The 16,810-nt window shown below is 46.0% G+C and overlaps 1 protein-coding gene across 2 annotated transcripts in view; it reads left to right on the plus strand.

Annotated features, from left to right (window-relative positions):
• TM9SF3 (transmembrane 9 superfamily protein member 3) overlaps nucleotides 1-16,810 on the plus strand; it is a 62,359-nt gene that overhangs the window by 32,945 nt on the left and 12,604 nt on the right. The window lies entirely within an intron of this gene.

A 16,810-nucleotide genomic window follows, 5' to 3' on the forward strand; every position in this document is an offset into this window, starting at 1 on the left:
CCGGGGCCCTCCACTACGACGTGTCTCGTAGTTTCATAGCCTGAGTCACTTTGGGATGTTAAACCCTATAAGCGATAGCGTTCTTCTTCCTTAGCTGATTGTAAAGGGCTCCTTTCTTACTCTATTGCTCTTTTCTTAGCTACGTAAAAACACTTATGGCTGCCTTTATCTTTGCAGTCAAACTGATTAAGACGACATGTATGGAAGACATGGCCATTACTTGATTTGGCCTCAGTCATGTAATTGGTCTTGTTTTCCTGGCATGCCATAGTTGCTACAGTTGCCAGCTGTTTCTTGCGGACTTGGTGGGACCTGAACAATCATTGAATATTTTATGTTCAAAAAATCCATTGAACTAAAAAAAATTCCCTTGCTGAGAAAAAAAAACTGGCTTGAAAAATTGGAATTTTGCCATTTTCCATGTTTCACTTGTAAGCAATAATTTTAGATTGTATTTGGGCCAGAGTCATGCTTTTGTCACGTACTCACCACACCTTACGTCACTGATGCCAAAATCTGCAACACAGCTGCAGGTCATACTGTGACCCATGCCACAGACCAGTTCTGCACTAGTACGCTGCAGTGCTGCACACACCTCACCGCATGGTGTGAGGAGAGTACAGTATGTGTCCCTGGGTGACTTGCAAAGACTGAGAGAAGTCTGAATGCTCAGACTCCCGCCCCCATTTAACCTCTTCCCACCTGGGGGGTTACGAAGCAAAGATGCCTTAAGGCTGGCACATGCCTTTGTAACGAGTAAAATTCTCTACTCAACCCCCTACCTTCATATGCGCAAACACGACGAGGACCACTCGAGGTCATGCATTGCAAAGTCGTCAAACGGGCTCTTGACCTTCCCATTACCACATCCAACCAGCGTTTGTTGGACCTGGGGGTGGTCAACACCTATCGGGAACTCCGAGACACCCATCTCGTCAACCAATATATGTGTCTATCACAAACGCCATCCGGTCGCCGCATTCTTGACCGACTCCACATCCAACATACCATCACCTTTGAGGAAAGGGTACGAGCGCCAGAACCCTGGAGACGCGCCCTCAGGGTCTGACTCATTCCCCGCAACATGTCACACTCTGACCACAGTGGTCGTCGCCAGGCGCATGCGGAAGCACTGGAGCGACATTATGGTCGACAACAACACATGTACTACGTGGACATTGCCGGTCCCCACCATGGGGGGTGGTTCACCACAGCAGTGGTCCACAACACCACCACAGTGGCAGGATTCACTTTCCACGCCTACAGCACAACACATGCGGAGGAAATCGCGATTGCGCTCACACTCTCCCTCCCACAAGTGAAACACATCATTACCGACTCGAAGGGGGCCTGTCGGAACTATGAGCTGGGTCGGATACCTCCTCTCGCCTGGCGCATCCTACAAAATTGCCATCGGTCCAGCTACCCTCCAAACTGTAACCTCATCTGGGCTCCCGACCACCAGGGACTCCAGGGCAGTGAGTTAGCCGATCAGGCGGCCCGCGCTCTCTCTCCCCAGGTACTCACATTGGTCAAGAAGCCTACTCCGAGCCTACCCAATCTCTAATTACATTCAAAGACATCACTACATATTATAAGGACAGTGATCGTTGCTTTCCGGAACCCTGTAAGGGTCTCCGGAAAGCAGACGAATGGCTTCTCAAAATTTTTACAAATACAACGCTGTGCCCGGCAGTATTGAAACACTCCAATGCAGAATTTGATGGTGGCTGCAGGCTGTGCGGAGCGATGTTCTCGGACGTTTTCCAAATAGTCTGGGCCTGCCATTCCAATCCCCACCCTTCCCAGTCCTTCATTTCCCACCCTTCTAGGCAGGCCTGGGAGGCGGCGCTGCTCGGCTGCCATGACCTACAGTCCCAACGGACCTCGGTCGCTAGGGCGCGAGCGGCGCTAGACGCCATTATTAGGGCTCTGGAATAGGAGCTCCACCCAGATTTGTGAGGACCTGGGTCAATAGGGCCTGGGCCCAAACACCTCCTTGTATTGTACATAATAAATGTTTACCACCACCACCATCTTCCCTCACCACGTGCAGTAGTGTCTGAATGGCATTGAAGCTGCTGCTGTCCCATTATTGACGTGATAACGCACCCAGACTCATGTACTCATTGCAGGCCACCTCATGGAGGACAAGTTTTTCGCTCCTCCATGGGTGCCTCGGTGGGAGCAAAGGGCATGCCATTGACTTGGGCAGCAACAATATGTGACAGGAATAACAGGAAAGGGCTTATTTTTCATGAGCTCAAAACTTCTCAAATTCAGCTGCATTCAAGGTCTAAGAATATTTTGTGGGCACTAAATTTCGTGAACCAGCAGTGACTTTACTGTTACAAGTCCCGGTCAGCAAGCTTTCAGATCACTGCAAGCACAGCCACAGCTCACAGCTCACAGCCACGTCGTGCCCTACTTTTGCATCACCGACCATGTAAGGAAGGTGTCAGCAGACACAAAAACCACACTAGTGGCTGCTACCCTTACTGAAAATGGACATTCTTGGAAGTACCTAATTCAAATGCATGTCAAATTCAGCTGCATTCAGAGTAAGAATATTTTGTGGGACCTAAATACCGCTTGTCTTCATAAGCGCACTGTGCTCAATACAGAATCTGACTCTAATAAGCCTTGATGGTTTCTGTGCTCATTGCTATGTTCCGGACATTTCAGTCTACATTTTGCACAAATTATTTGGGGAAGCAGTTTTTTGTGAGTTGTATGCGTTTCAAAAAAGGCAAAAAGTTGTTTACTGTATTCCCAAGCACATCCAATGCAATTCATACGATTGAATCTGTTGGAATCCAAGCTCGCTCTACCTATGGCAGAGCCACTGCGGTGGCTCAGTGGTTACAGCGCTTGGCTACTGACCCGAAAGACGCGGGTTCGATCCCGGCCGTGGCGGTTGAATTGCGATGGAGGCAAACTAGAGGCCCATGTACTGTGCGATGCCAGTGCTCGTTAAAGAACCCCAGGTGGTCGAAATTTCCGGAGCCCTCCACTACAGCGTCCCTCATAGCCTGAGCTGCTTTGGGACGTAAAAACCCCGTAAACCAAACCACCTATGGCAGCAGATAGTTCGCTGGCTGTGGCAACGACGCTTGCTCACATCTGTGCTAGGTTGACTTTTCAACTCCACGGAATCCAAGTATTGGTTGTGAATATGTACTGTACACATTCTTATGGGGTGCACGATTTTTCCTCAATACAGTCAGAATTATTGTGCACGTTGAATTGGCAGGGTCCAAAAAAATCTATTGCCTAATGTACATCAGCAATGTTAATTGCATATTAAGTGACATCTTCACGATTGAAATGGTTCCGATCTTTGTATTTACTTGGGTCCTTTTTCTATAGTTCTGGAGCCAGCTATTGTATATCTAGACATAGACGCTGAGGACAAATAGAAGTTGGCTTGTATCTACAGGGTACCGCATTCTAATTGCAAATAGCCAGAGAATCAATTTTTACCAAGAACAGTAATTTGATGGAGTTGTCCTTAGTGTCTCCCCGCAGGGGGGCGCCTGCAGCTTGCAGGCGTCGCGACGGTGAGTGGCGACACCGCGGGTTCCCGAGCATCCGCAGGGACATCCCCGCAAGGGGATGATGGTGAACAGTGCATCACCACGGACCCGAGCACCCGCGCCTCGCCGTGCGTGGCATCGCCGTGTCCGGGGAAAAGGGGATCCTGGTGGTTGAGCCGATGCCGAGCGTTTGGACCTTTAAGGCCCCTCGGCAGAGGCAACACACCACTTTGGCCCCAGCTTCCTGTAGACGGCACCTCCGGCCTGACCCAACCGGGGGAAATCGGCAGTCGCCTTTTCCTGTCCTGCTCTACATCTTTTACTTTCCTGTCTTCTTTCTGACTACTGTCCTGTCTCCTCGTCGTTTCTTGGTTTTTTCATTTCTTCATGGGCGGCTAGGGTTAACCTTGTGTGGCGAACTACCCTGGGTTTCGTCATATTTGGTTATAGTTGAGGTGTACAGCTGGCGTGGGCAGGACTTGCGTGCAAGTTGCTGTCCCGTCCCCTTGTTGGGCTCCGTGGTGGGTGGCTGGCACCGTGGCTGAAAAACTAAATTTTTTATGGCTCCCCTCTATTCCAAACCTGATCGCTCTCTAAAAAGAGGGCGGAACGATGAAGATTTTTTTCGAAAAAGAAAAGTGTCATTCCCAAAATTTCACGTCATTCACAGCAAAGCTGAAGAACAACAAGCAAGACTGATTTCCCCATTCTTGGTAGCAAAGTACCTGACAGATACCTTGGGGTTTGGGTATAAGGTATCAAAAATGGCTAGTGGCGACTTACTGCTCGAAATAAGTGACACTGTCCAGCACTCGAAACTTGCAAACATTGTATCGATAGGGGAGATTCCTGTCTCCATCACGTCACACCGATCTTTGAACACAGTCCGAGGCGTCATATCAGAAATTGATTTTGTTCACCTCCCTGAAAAAGAAATGCTTGAAGGCCTTGCCGACCAAGATGTCATAAATGTTCAGCAGATAAAGATCCGGAAGGATAACAAGGAAATAGATACGAAACACATGATCCTCACTTTCAACACCAGCACACTACCTGAAAGCATTGAAGTCGGGTACCTGAAAATAAATGTAAGGCCATATATACCCAACCCACGCAGATGTTTCAATTGCCAGAGGTTCGGCCACGGCTCACAGAGTTATCGCGGCCGCAAAACGCGCGAAATGCTCCGCGAAGGACCACCAGTCAGATGAATGTGTTGCTGCCCCGCGGTGCACAAATTGTGAGGGAGACCATGCTGCATACTCCAGGGCTTGTCCGTCCTGGAAAAAAGAAAAAGAAATAATTACTCTGAAAACCACTGAAAACATTTCTTTCAAGGAAGCGAGAAGGCGATACGCCGAAACAAACCGATTCTCCTTCACTGCGAAAACATCCTTCGCCGATGTGGTGCGTGGGCGCGGCGCACCACACCAGGCTTCGGCACCTGTCCAGGCCGCACGCAGTGGGCCTATGGCAGGGCCATCCGCGCCCCCTGGTGGAGTAGCTGATACTACTCCGCCAACCCCAAAGCAGGCTGCGCAGACCCCCGGGTCAGCGGGCCTCAAGACCTCTTCCCACAGGTCGAGGTCTAACTCAAAAGTCAGCGTGCATCCTGCACGGTCGTCCAGCGCCTCTGCTGAGGCGATGGACACGACCCAGGGCAGCCCCGTGCCGTCCACATCGGACGGACGGCGGAGGTCTTTGGATCGATCAAAAAAATGTGAGGCTCCGAGTCAAGGGGCCAAATCAAAGTTAATCTAATTTTATGTGCACACACGCACACAACATTAAGATGGCTTTCATAATACACTGGAACTGCAGAGGTCTCGTAAATAACTATAACGCCATAAAAGACATTTTAAACACAATTTCTCCTATTGCTTTGTGTGTGCAGGAAACCAATCTAGGCCCTCAGCACACAAAGGTGCTAAAGAAGTATACTGTCTTCCGCCGTGACCGAGAGGGGGCGAGCAGACTCTCGGGAGGCATAGGAATCATTGTGCAACCTGGCGTAGCAGCTAACGAGATCACACTCAAAACTAGGTTCGAAGCCGTAGCAGCCACCGTGGTCGGTTACAAAACCATTACAATTTGTAGCGTCTATCTTCAAACACATCTCGAAGTAAGACAGCATGAATTAGAGAGCCTTTTACAACAGTTACCGGAGCCATACTTGATAGTTGGCGATTTTAATGCACACTCTTGTTTCTGGGGCAGTGAGAAAACCGATAGCAGAGGTCAGGTTATTGAGGATTTTATACTATCCAACAATATTTGTTTATTGAACACCGGTAAACCTACTTATTGCTCCCCTAGTTCAGGAAAAATGAATGTTTTAGATTTGTCTTTTAGCTCTCCTTCAGTTTTTAACGATTTTAAATGGGATGTCTTAGACAACCCGTACGGAAGCTATCATCTCCCTGTTAAAATCTGCCTGTCATCCCCACCATCAGTCACCCAGACAAAACCACGGTGTTGGAAGCTCAATTTAGCAGACTGGCAGCTGTTTAGAACAGCAGCCACGTTAGAAAATATTACGTTAGAAAATCTTATATATTACGTTAGAAATCCGAAATATTACGTTAGAAATCCGAAAAAGAAAGACTGCCGATAAAGGGCAGTGCTCACGAAGCATATAATAGCCCATTTGCACTACAAGAAATTAACAGTGTACTTTCTTCGGGTAAACAAACTGCACCAGGACCAGATGAAGTCCATTACGAAATGCTTGCCCACTTGTCCGAACATGCGGTAGACTCGCTTCTGAAATTTTTTAACAAAATATGGTTATCAGGAGAGATTCCAGAGGCATGGAAAAAAGCCATAATTGTACCGTTGTTGAAGCCGGGAAAAGTACCTACCTCCCCTGGCAATTACAGACCTATAGCCCTAACAAGCGTACTTGCCAAATCTTTCGAAAGCGTCCTTAACATTAGATTAATGTTTATATTACAATCTCGTGATCTTCTTGACATCCATCAGTGTGGCTTTAAAAAGGCGTGCTCTACAACCGACCATCTAGTCCGCCTAGAGAACACAGTCCGAGAAGCATTTATACACAAGCAACACTGCCTTGCGGTCTTTTTCGATTTAGAGAAAGCCTATGACACCACATGGAGGTTTGGCATACTGCGGGACCTTGGAGACCTCGGAATCCATGGTAGAATGCTAAAATGCTTGAGTGACTTTTTGACCAACCGTTCATTTCAAGTACGCCTGGGTGCCACTCTTTCTAAAACTTTCATTCAAGAGAACGGCGTGCCTCAGGGGTGCATTTTAAGCACCACGCTTTTTATAGTAAAAATGAATTCCCTAGCAAAAATAATCCCAAAGTCTATCATGTATTCTGTCTACGTCGACGATCTCCTTGATTGCTTGCACATCCTCTAGCATTTCATCGTGTGAGAGGCAAATACAGATGACAGTAAATAAACTAACAACATGGGCAGACAGAAACGGTTTCAAGTTTTTCACGCAAAAGTCAGTAGCTGTTCTTTTTTCGCTTAGAAGAGGACTGCACACTGATCCCTCCTTGTATTTAAATGAAGTCCCACTACCAATTAAAGATGAGCACAAATTTCTAGGAATGACTTATGATAAAAAGCTCACATTCCTACCACACATTAACATACTCAAAAAGAAAGCTTCTAAATCTCTGTATATACTAAAAGTACTTTCACGAAAACATTGGGGCTCTGATAGGACTTGTCTTTTACGGATTCATCGCTCTGTCGTACGTTCTACTTTAGATTACGGATGCATAGTTTATGGGTCAGCGAGGCAATCGTACCTTAAACGGCTAGACCCAGTACACAATTTAGGCTTGCGTCTTTCCACCGGTGCATACAGGACGTCACCGATAAACAGTCTTTATGTGGAAGCCAACGAGCCGTCGCTTACAGAGAGAAGAACCATGCTCACTTGCTCGTACGTTTTAAAAATCCGTTCACTACCTAAACATAGCTGTCACCAAATAGTCACAAAGTGCCCATCTAGAACACTATTTAACAACAAGCCATTAGCAATAAGGCCACTTCTCCTGCATTTTGAAGATGTGTGCAAGAACCTCGGTGTAATGGATGCATTACCGGGCGTTGCTCGAAGACGTGGTCCACTGCCTCCATGGTTCAATTTTCCTGTAATCTGTGACCTCACTCTTGCACATTTCCGTAAAAAGTGAACTCCACAGCAACATATATTACAAGAATTCCGTGCCCTTGAAGAAAAATACAGTAGTTTTACAGAATTTTATACTGATGGATCAAAAACAGATAGTTGCGTAGGAAGCGCACTGGTGCGATGAAATTCGGAGCAAATAGTAAGACTACCACAGTGTTCCTCCATCTTCACCGCGGAGTGCTACGCAGTATGGATGACCATAGAAAAAATACTAAGTGAGAGCCTCAAAAATGCTGTTATCTACACAGACTCCTTAAGTGTACTTAGAGCTCTCCATTCTAAAAATGCAAGCTCCCCTCTGCTCGGTGACATCATACACAACATAGTAACTGCCATAGCTCAAGGACAAAATATAAAACTGTGCTGGGTCCCGAGTCATGTGGGAATAAAAGGAAATGAGAGAGCAGATGTGTGTGCTGGTAAAGCTCGTGGCAAGGAAATAATTAAAGTAAATATGCCGTTTAATGATTGCATGAAATTAGTAGCAAGGAGACTAAGAAAAAAATGGCAGTCGACTTGGAACAATGAGGTCAAAAATAAACTACACTTGGTAAAACCAGTTTTAGGTGAATTTAAGTCGTGTGTGCACCAAGAACGTTTCAAGGAAGTGATCTTATGCCGTCTCCGAATAGGCCACACACACCTTACGCACAACTTCCTACTAACAAAACAAGACAAACCTGTTTGCCAACAATGTGGAGATGAACTCACGGTTAACCATATTTTATTCTCTTGTGTGGAACTGGAAGAAATAAGAAAAACATATTTTACTGAATTTTATAATAAATGCATTCCTTTTCATCCCGCGCTGCTTTTAGGAGGCGATGCAATTGTTAATATATCGTGTTTTTAGCTTTCTTAACGAAACGGGATTTCTCAAGAGATTCTAAATTTTTTACCCACTGGTTTGTTTGAATTTTAGTACACCTCAGCCAATTTCTCATGCCTGAGAAGAAAGCTGAGGCTTTTATTTTGATTGGTTGGGAGCCTCGATGTCCTTCCGCAGCCAAGGAAGGCTACTGAGGTTACCCGGCCCTCTTTAAAGCTTTTACTTGTAGCCATTTATAAAAGTTGTGTATGTGTTCACTGGGTAATATTAATGTTTGAGGGCCGCTAGAGCAAGGATTATTCTTGCATTTCTATAATATTCAACAAAAGACTTTTCCTATACCTTGTTCTTGGCGCATGATGGCCTCAGTTGCATATGTGCCATAAAACACAACACAACACATTGTCCTTAGTGTCTCTTTCATGTGCAATAGTTTTATTTTGTAATGTGGTCTACCAAAAACTTTGCAATGGTTGCAGCTTACAAACCTTCCAAGGCCCTATTTTCACTTACTAAAAGTGGCGTCGCTGAAGGCTCTAGCTCATATAACATACTGAGATCTGACCAATTTGCACTGCACCAGAAATTATCACCCTCCTAGAAATGGGCGCACTGACGCAACTTGTGAAATATTCGTGAATGCCACAGAAACATTTCCATGATACCATTCAATACACAACCCCGCAGGGGGGCGCCTGCAGCTTGCAGGCGTCGCGACGGTGAGTGGCGACACCGCGGGTTCCCGAGCATCCGCAGGGACATCCCCGCAAGGGGATGATGGTGAACTGTGCATCACCACGGACCCGAGCACCCGCGCCTCGCCGTGCGTGGCATCGCCGTGTCCGGGGAAAAGGGGATCCTGGTGGTTGAGCCGATGCCGAGCGTTTGGACCCTTAAGGCCCCTCGGCGGAGGCAACACACCACTTTGGCCCCAGCTTCCTGTAGACGGCACCTCCGGCCTGACCCGACCGGGGGAAATCGGCAGTCGTCTTTTCCTTATCCTCCCCTCCATCTTTTACTTTCCTATCATCTTTCTTACAACTCTCCTGTCTCCTCCTCCTTCCTTGGTTTTTTCCTTTTTCCTGGCGGCTAGGGTTAACCCTGTGTGGCGAACTATCCTGGGTTTCGTCATATTCGGTTATAGCAATGGTGTACAGCTGGCGTGGGCAGGACTTGTTTTCAAGTTCCTGTCCTGTCCCCTAGTTGGGCTCCATGGTGGGCGGCTGGCACCAAGGCCGAAGAACAAAATTTTTTATGGCTTCCTCCCTGCTTAATAATGATCGCCCTCTGAAAAGAGGACGGACCGATGTCACAACACAGTTTTTCATGAAAAAGAAGACAACTTTTCCGAAGTACCACATCGTCCACAGTAAAGAAACAGAAAAGCCAGCCAGACAAATATCCCCGTTCCTTGTTTCAAGAGTTCTTACAGAATCCCTGGGCCCTCAGTACAAAGTCACAAAGTTGGCTTGTGGTGACCTCCTCCTCGAACTGCTCGACATAACTCAGATTTCAAAGCTTGCAAACATTGAAACCTTTGGCGATATTCCTGTCTCTGTTACACCGCACAGATCATTGAACACAGTACGTGGTGTCATCTCAGATAATGATTTCCTGCACCTAACAGAGGAAGAGATGCTTGAAGGACTGAACCCTCAGAATGTTACCAACGTCCACAGAATTACAATCCGCAAAGACAACAAAGAGATTCCGACAAAACACCTGGTCCTGACGTTTGCCTCATGCACCCTACCCGAGTCAATCGAGGTAGGCTATGCAAAAATCTCCGTTCGCCCTTATATCCCCAACCCTAGACGCTGTTTCAAATGCCAGAAGTTCGGTCACGGCTCCCAGAGCTGCCGCGGCCGCAACACCTGTGCTAAATGTGCCTCCAATGACCACCAATCAGACGGCTGCGACGCCGCGCCACGCTGTGCAAACTGCAAAGGCGAGCACGCTGCTTACTCAAGGTCTTGTCCTGCCTGGAAAAAAGAAAAGGAAATCATTACAATAAAGACAAAAGATAATATCACTTTTAAAGAGGCAAGAAAGCGTTATGCAATGTCGCAAGGCACTTTCTCCTTAACACCCCACACAAACTTCGCCGATGTGGTGCGCGGGCGCGGCGCATCACACCGGTCTCAGGCACCTGCCCAGTTCACACCTAGTGAGGCTGAGGCAGGGCCATCCGCGCCCCTGGCAGATGCAGCGAGAGCTGCTATGCCACCCCCAACAACGGGCCGGCCGTCCTCCAAGTCGGCAGCCCGCAAGGCTTCCCCCGTTCGGGAGAAGTCTACCACCCCCCTGCCCGCGGGCTCCCCGCGGAACTCCAGCGCCTCCATGGAGGCGATGGATACAAGTCAAAGCTCGCCTCGGTCGCAACGGCGACGGGGCTCTCTTGACCGGAAAAAAGAAAAAACCACAATAACAGGCCCTCAACAAGGAGGGACCTGAGGTCTCAAAACACTCCTCCTTAAAATAATCATGGCGTTCCTTATCCACTGGAACTGCCGTGGAATTTTAAATAACTACAGCGATGCAACAGATCTCCTACGCTCTATGTCTCCTGTAGCACTGTGCCTTCAGGAGACCAATTTGGGACCTTTACAAAAAAATATTTTTAAGAATTATAAAGTCTTTCGCCGTGACCGTGAGCAGGCAGATAGGCTCTCTGGAGGTGTTGCTGTCGTTGTTAAGAGCGGTGTTGCAACACGTGAAATCCAGCTGCAGACGAATTATGAAGCCATTGCAGTCACCGTCATTAGCTTTAAAACAATTACCATATGTTCAGTATACCTTCAGCCACACCTCACAGTAACACTTCATGACCTAGAATCACTTTTTAATCAGCTACCAGAGCCATATCTGGTAGTTGGGGATTTTAATGCACACTCCCCTTTCTGGGGGAGTGAACAGACAGACACTAGGGGCCGTATATTAGAAGATTTTATTCTGTGCAATAATGTTTGCCTACTCAATACAGGCAAACCCACATATTGCTCTCCAGCCTCAGGAAAAATGAGTTGCATAGATTTATCTTTTAGCTCTTCTTCCGTTTTTACCGATTTTAAGTGGGATGTTCTCGATAACCCGTACGGAAGCGATCATCTTCCGGTAGTGATTAACTTTTCATCGCCACCATCAGTCATCCCTAGTAAACCACGCCGTTGGAAACTACACCTAGCCGACTGGCAACTATTTAGTGAAAAGGCTAGCCTGGAGAAATTATTTTCAAACAGTCTTAACGTTGACGAACTGAATGAAATTTTTACAAGCTGCATTATTGATGCTGCGTGCCAAGCTATTCCGCAATCGTCAGGAATAGTACGACAAAACAACAAGGTATGGTACACGCAGGAATGCCGGGAAGCAAAAAAGAAGCAAAATAAAGCTTGGGGAGTTTTTCGAAGATACCCAACTCAAGATAACCTCATCAACTTTAAAAAGACGAGAGCAAAAGCTCGGTACATCCGCCGAAATGCCGAAAGAATATCATGGAGAAGCTACGTATCATGCATAAATAGTTCAGTTACGTCCAAAAAAATGTGGGAACAAGTCCACAAGTTTAACAGAAGCTTTTCTCCTTACACAATTCCTTTCTTAACAGCTCCAGGTACACAGACAAATATAGAGGAACAGGCAAACATCTTGGGAGAACATTTCTCAAACATTTCTAGTTCTTCACACTACACAGAAACATTTTTAAAGCATAAACATGCAGTGGAGAAACATAGACTTCCAACAACGGGCTGCACAAAAGAACCGTACAATGGTTTAATAACACTCCAAGAAATAAACGAAGTTTTCTCGGCCGGAAAAAAGACAGCGCCTGGCCCTGACAATATACATTACGAAATGCTAGCACATCTTTCCCAGCCATCTGTGGAGGCGCTCTTGAAGTTTTTTAACCAAGTGTGGGTGCTCGGAAGATTGCCGAAAGCCTGGAAGAAAGCAGTTATTGTACCATTCCTGAAATCTGGAAAACAACCAACATCCCCTACTAGTTACAGGCCGATAGCCCTTACCAGCTGCCTTGCCAAATCATTCGAAAGTGTGCTGAATAAAAGACTAACTTTTCTGATTGAATCTCTTGAGCTTATTGACATCCATCAGTGCGGTTTTAAGAAAGCATGCTCAACAACAGACCACTTAACTCGCCTAGAAAATACTGTCCGAGAGGCTTTTATACACAGACAGCACTGTCTTGCCGTCTTTTTTGACCTCGAAAAAGCATACGACACCACCTGGAGGTTCGGCATCCTTCGTGACTTAGCAGATCTTGGCATCCGTGGCAGGATGTTGAACTGCCTGAAGGACTTCCTTTCCGAACGCTCATTTCAAGTGCGCCTAGGATCAACCGTGTCCAGGGGCTTTGTTCAAGAGAACGGGGTTCCTCAGGGGTGTATTTTGAGCACGACAATGTTTGTTATTAAAGTAAATTCCATAGCCAAAGTAATACCGAAGGCCATTATGTATTCCGTCTATGTTGACGATCTGCAAATAGCCTGCACATCCTCAAACCTGGTAACATGCGAGAGACAGATACAGCTGACAATGGATAAACTGGTGACCTGGGCAGACGAGAACGGTTTCCGGTTTTCCACACAGAAAACCGTGGCCATTCTTTTCTCTATTAAGCGAGGCTTACAGGCTGACCCATTTATACACCTCAACAAAACACAGCTACCGGTAAAAAATGAGCACAAATTCCTAGGCGTAACCTTTGACAAAAAGCTCACTTTCCTGCCTCATATAAATGCACTGAAAAAGAAAGCCTCCCGATCCCTCAACATACTCAAAGTGCTGTCACGAAAACATTGGGGTGCCGACAGGACATGCCTTCTAAAAGTTTACCGCTCTGTAGTACGCTCTACCCTTGATTATGGATGTATAGTGTATGGGTCAGCGAGACCATCATACCTTAAACGACTAGATACAGTGCATAACTTGGGTTTGCGTCTCTCCACTGGTGCTTACAGGACATCACCCATTAACAGTCTTTATGTAGAAACCAACGAACCATCACTCGAGGACCGAAGAACCATGCTCACGTGCTCGTACGTTTTAAAAATCCGTTCGCTTCCCAAACACCTATGTTACCCCATAGTCACAAAGTGCCCATCAAGAACACTTTTTAACAACAAACCACAAGCTATCAGGCCACTCCTCCTGCGTTTTGAAGAGATGTGTCAAAACCTTGGAGTACTGGACACATTACCTGCCATTGCTCGAAGACGAGCTCCACTGCCTCCATGGCACAATTTTCCGGCAATCTGTGATTTTACCCTTACGCAGTTCCAAAAAAAACAAACTCCAAAACAACATATAGTACAGGAATTCCTTGCACTCGAAGAAAAATACAGTAGTTTTACGGACTTTTACACTGACGGTTCAAAAACGAATGTTTACGTAGGAAGCGCAGTGGTGCGAGGAAATTCGGAGACAGCAATGCGACTTCCACAGTGCGCATCCATCTTCAGCGCAGAATGTTATGCAGTATGTGTGGCAACAAAAAAAATATTAAATGAGAACCTCAAAAACACTATTATTTACACAGACTCTTTAAGTGTACTTACAGCCCTCCACTCTAGAAACGCAACCACTCCCATACTTGGGGACATCATACACAACATTGTAACAGCAACAGCTCGAGGACAAAACATTAAACTCTGCTGGGTCCCGAGCCACATCGGAATAAAAGGAAATGAGAGAGCAGATTTGTGTGCCGCTCAAGCTCGGGGCAAGGAAATAAAAAAAGTAGATATACCCTTTAATGACTGCATGAAATTAGTTCAACAGAAATTAAGACAGAAATGGCAGTCGCGTTGGAACAGCGAAGTGAATAATAAACTGCACTTTGTAAAACCAGTTTTGGGTGAATTTAAGTCATGTGTGCACCAGGAACGTTTTAAAGAAGTGGTTTTATGCCGTCTGCGAATAGGCCACACGCACCTCACGCACAACTTCCTGCTAACAAAACAAGATAAACCTGGTAGCGAGGAATGCGGAGAAGAACTTACTGTTAACCACATTCTATTCTCATGTGTGAAACTAGAAAAACTAAGAAAAAAGTACTTCACTCAATTTTATCATGAATACATTCCTTTTCACCCAACATTGCTCTTAGCTGATAATGCCATTGTTAACATACCCTCCGTTTTTAGCTTTTTAAAAGCAGCGGGCGTCCTCGAAAAACTGTAATTTTTGAACCACTGGTTCCCTTTATTACATGATACACCTCAGCCACTTTCTCATTCCTGAGAAGTAGGCTGAGGCTTTTTATTTGATTGGTTGGGAGCCTCAGGATCCTTGCCTAGCCAAGGATAGCCGCTAAGGCTGCCTGACCTTCTTTAAGGCTTTTACCATTAGCGATTTCCAAATTTCTTCTCTTCTTTTACTAGGCAGCACAATGTTTTTAGGTCATCTACGCCATCGGCATTTTTTGATATTCGTAAACATTCTACAGAAAGCCAATTCTACACCTTGAGTTTGGCGCATGATGGCCTTAGCTGCCTATGTGCCATAAAACCCAACACACAACACACAACAACCATTCAATACACAGTGAAATAGCCAATAAGCCTGCCAGAATAGCCCAGTTTACAACAATGACAGGTGGTGACCTCTTGTGCAAGTCAGTGACAAACTGCAATATTGCAGATTAAATTGTCTTACATAGTTTAGGGATGATCCCTTTGCCACAAGTACAAGTCCCCACTGGTCATTTGAACACCATCAATGGTGCCTTCACACAGCTCAGTGAAATTAAGATTCTGGCAAACTGAACGAACAAAATGTAACAAATGTCTAGTGTGTCAAGGTGACACAAGGCTACAAAGAAACAGCTACTGAACATCTTGTTTCCACCTTTGCTTTTAGTGATGTGTAATCATTTCATGGCTTCTGCAGCTTGTAGTCATTTACCCTTGTCAGGTATAGGCCATGCAGGTACAGATGTGCCAGGTCAGGCCTTCCCACTTGAACTGCTTCTCTGGAACTGAATTGAACTTGGCCAACTTAGCATGATCTCTGTGGTGCTACTTGTGTTTTTCTGAAAGAAGCCCATTGTTTTGTCTCCTCAGCCACTTTAGGTCACAAAGTTAGGCAGTCACAAGACTGCCATGTGCAGAAAATGACAACACACACTTCCATGCAGTGCTGGAATGTGTTGCTGGATGGAGTGTAGCATGCTCTTTTATCAGATGCAAATGGTCCCATGGTCCGTCCAGTCTTGTGTTTGTTGTCATATTTTGTCAGAGGGTTCTTTGCTGTGCTTTAGTATACTGCCGAGATCTTAATATTGGTGCTGATGTGTTAGCCTTTACAGCCTTGTTGTATGTGCTGGAAATGCTTTCTTGTGTGGCCCTTTCAGCATGCTTGCTAGAACGGTACTCATATTTGAAGCTGCAGGCCACTCCTTCGCTGTGATGTAGACTGCTTCTTAGCATTCTAGCACAAGGGTTCTCAATCTATTTAACCTCGGGGAATGCTGTGTCGCTTTCAAAAGGTGCTGAGGAACTCGTGTCTAGGCTTCCATCCTTGCCTGCCTAACATGGATGTAAAAAAGAGCATGCAGCTGTACAAGCTGTCAAGTAATGACCAAATTTAATTAATAATGACTGGCTGTATAATGAAACAGTCTGCAGTTTGCAAATAAAACTTGATTAGTCCCAAATAGAGTAGGTAAAGGAAAGGTGGGGGCTGTGGCTGCATGGGTTTAGGTCCTTTGAAACCCGAAAGCCAATCAACGGAAGTCTAAGTTTCCATAGAACCTAGTTTAAGAACTCCGTTTTGCAAATGCCTGCTCAGGTTAAGGTCTTTCTTAATGAATATTTTGCTGGCTGCATGGTGCTACACTTTCGCAAAACAGCAAAACCATGGAGCACACGTTCTACACCTGGTGTCAGTAATTCAGAAAAGAGCGCATGTCTCATTAGTTTTATGCCGTGCATAAGCGCACCTTAAGAAATGGACAGCACACTGCACTCATGTATGGGTTTTGTGCGGCGTGGGGTACTTGGGTGACAGCACTTGTTTCTCTGCTTCACTCGGCCACGCTAGTGTCATAGAATTTGTTTTTTGTTCGGACTGTTTTGCCAGAAATAGGCAGTGAATCCTGAAGTAAGCTGTCTTTATACAAATGCGATTGTGACTGCCTGCGTCACCTGAGCAGCTTTTTGGAAATGCAAATTGCACATATTGTGAGTGAAGTGTGTGGTTGAATTGTAGTGCTGAACTAGTGTGCTAGTAAATCTCAGGGAATTTT

Source organism: Amblyomma americanum, chromosome 1 (assembly GCF_052857255.1).
Source record: "Amblyomma americanum isolate KBUSLIRL-KWMA chromosome 1, ASM5285725v1, whole genome shotgun sequence".
NCBI classification, from domain to species: Eukaryota; Metazoa; Arthropoda; class Arachnida; order Ixodida; family Ixodidae; genus Amblyomma; species Amblyomma americanum.